Source organism: Apaloderma vittatum, unplaced genomic scaffold, assembly GCF_000703405.1.
Source record: "Apaloderma vittatum isolate BGI_N311 unplaced genomic scaffold, ASM70340v1 scaffold14949, whole genome shotgun sequence".
Classification (NCBI taxonomy): Eukaryota; Metazoa; Chordata; class Aves; order Trogoniformes; family Trogonidae; genus Apaloderma; species Apaloderma vittatum.
Window position 1 is genome coordinate 97423 of NW_009734785.1, and position 3157 is coordinate 100579.

The following is a 3157-nucleotide window of genomic DNA, read 5'->3' on the forward strand; positions in this document are numbered from 1 at the left end:
CAGGCTTACTGCTGACAAGGGAAAGACAGATAGAGCTCTGGAGGTGGAGACTGAAAGGTAAAGATTGGAAAAAAACTCTGAAGAGAACAGAGGGGGGGGGACTGCAAGCATCAGAAAGGGAATGAAGATAGAAGAGGCCCATAAACCCACCTGAGTATGTCTGTGAGAGCCACATCAGTAGCTCTCCCAAATTACTGCCTCCTTGGAACAGGCACAGCCGAGGGAACCGTCTGATTCCCTCAGCAATAGTCTCATCATGCAGGACCTATTTGTGCAGGACATATTTGTGCCATCACTGCACCTGGAGATGCTGTGTACCTGCAGTGTCACTGGGTCAAGCCCCCAGGACCTGCAGTCTTTGCCAAGCCAGGTATCTCAGGCAGGGGTATGCAATGAGGAGCTGATGCTGGGAAGACAGCTGGAAAACAGACTGGGAAGTGGAGGCAGCCTCAGTCTGAGAGCCCAGATACAAACACTTCCATGCAGGGAGAAGAGGGTGATGTAGATCTGGTGGGTGCCAAGCACATCCCCCTCCCTGCACAGCAGCACAGGCAAGCACAGCACTAGAGGTGACCTCACAGCACCTGCATATTTACCCTCAAAGACAGGTGCGCTTGCATAGCACAAGAAGTTCCTAAAAGCCTTTCCCTCATTGCACCAGAGCCTCTGCAAAACAAGCCCCAGGCATCAAGAGAGGTCCTCTGACACCTCACAAGGTACAGACTGCAGGGGCTGTGCTCTGCCCAACCATCCCTGATCCTCCAGGAGCACACTAGCCTTGTGGTGGTCACTGCTAAGCCTCTTCTAGGGCTTCTTCAGGTAAAGCTCCAGGCTCTCTCTGCAAAGACAGCAGCCAGCAAGCACTCAGCACAGCAGCAGCAATAAAGGCAAGCGATGCATATGCTGCCCTGTGTCCCTGTTTGGGAGGCTTTCCTTCAGTTCTCAATCACTTCAGCTAAAAAGAGGGTCCCTTGTAAATAAGAGGATGGCTTTACTGATGGCAGGGGCAGCAACAAGCAGGTGTGGTTCACCTGGAAGTGTGGAAATGGTGGAATAAGACATCATGGTGCTTTACAAGACCCTTGCCTGTTATTTTTTTGCATCCCTTTGTTCTGAAACGAGCTAACCAGGATGTGTGTGTACACTGCACAGTGCAGGCAGAGACACTCAAGCCAGTGCATACTGGAAGCAGCCCAGCCCGGCCAGCGTCACGCTCTACCTGCACCAGCCAGTGCAGGGGAAGGCTCAGTTCGTTAGCCTGGACTGAGGCGAGTGCTCTGCTTCCCTCATCTGAGATAGCCCAGGTTTCTCCAACTTGCCTCTCAGTTCAGCGATGCTTTGTGCTGTACAGATGCTGTTGGAGGCCCAGAAGCTACTACAGCGTTTTACAGGAATCAGAGAACAAGAAACAGGCAGCAGTACCTCCACTCACCTGAATCAAACTTGCTATTTACCATCTACTTAGAGAAACAGCACTGGCTCACAGCAAGAGGCACATGGCAGAGGAACCACACAGTCTTCGACTCACAAACATGAAAATGTTTGTTCTTACCTACCCGAGAGGCACACGTTGGCTCGTCCCCACAAACACACATGCTGCACAAAGCCATTAAACAACCTTGCCATGAATCTGCCACACACATAAGGTACGAGGCGCACGTGATGGTTACTGAATGCGTCGTCTGCAGCTCTGCATGGGATGCCAGCAGAAGAGGACATTCGGAACCAAAAGCACAAGGCAAAGAAATTACAGGCTGAGATAAACATGGAAATCTTGGGAACAAGCCTTAAAGTGGATGTCTTCTGTAGAAAGCTGGTAACGGAGAAACAAGCTCTGTGGCCAACTCCCAACCCAGCTTTAATTTTTCAAAACGAGAAGCTGTTTGACAGTTTTTCCTCATCTAAACAAAATTAATCCCAGTATTGCATCTCTCTACTCAAAAACACATCCAGAGGGACTGTAGAGTGATTCACACCCACAACTGCTATGGGAAACCGTTTGCACTCAAAGTGTAACAAGCCAACACTGATTCACCCACATAATTACAGGCAGACACTGATTCACAGCTACTGCAACTGCAGACAGACTGACTCACAAGCAAAGCAACTGCAGACAGACTCAGGCTCACAAGCACAACTGGAAACACAACCGTGCTGACATAGTGTGTACATACAAAACCTTGGAAAACCAGCTCGCACCCTAACCCCTGCAAACACGGCCAGCCAAGCCCCATGGTTTTTGTGGGCACTCTTGACCTTCACCCCAGAGCCATCTTTCCTTCCCCGACGGAACAATAACCCACACCTCAGCAGTTGTTCCTTCCCTGACAGACCTCACGCTTGCCGAGCAAGACTATCGGAGCCTGAACCCAGGCAGCAGAGCCACACGATTCATATTCAGGCACGGTAAGTGTACATGGTGCAAGACATCAACGTACACCCGCTTCGATACCGTCTGTCTGTGCCCTGACTGCGCTGACTTAGTGTTTCCAGAATGTAAGTAAATGCAAGCCAAGTATAATACATTTAGCCCACGGGCAAAGGAGATGGCAAAATGCTCACCACTGGGCAAAAGCTTGAAAGGCAGAATTATTTACTACACTCTCTGGCTGGATACATAATTATGTCAGCGTTCAGCCTGGGTATTGTGCTACTTTTTGTAAACAGTTGGCAGGAATACTCTTACTGAGATAAGGGGCTAGGCTGATTCTCCAGTGGTGAGAGAATCAGGCTCCAGAGGGCAAGGTCTACTTGTCGGAAAAGAAACTGAGGTGAAAGAATGGATTAAGCAGGAAAAGACAAAGAAGCTGAGAGTGAAGTGGGACAGGCGGCAGTCTGCAGACAAAGAAAGAGGAAAAGAGAAAGAATGGGAGGAAAGCTGCATCATGCAGACTTGTGACAAGAAGCTCCAGAAAGTGAGGAAAAAGCATCAGCCTCCCGGTGCCGAGCGCGTCTCGCAGCGGTGCAGGCGATGCATCTGTGCATACCCACGCGCCGAGCTCTGCTGCGCGCTGCGAACCGGGAGGAGATTCCGGGGGAAAGGATGCAGCCTCCAGCCAAGCATGTTGCCAAGGGGCCCAGGTGCAGCCGCAACCCCTCCAGCTGCGCCAAGCTCTCTCTCTCAGAAAAAAGCAGGAGCGTCGTCGGGCCGGTGCAC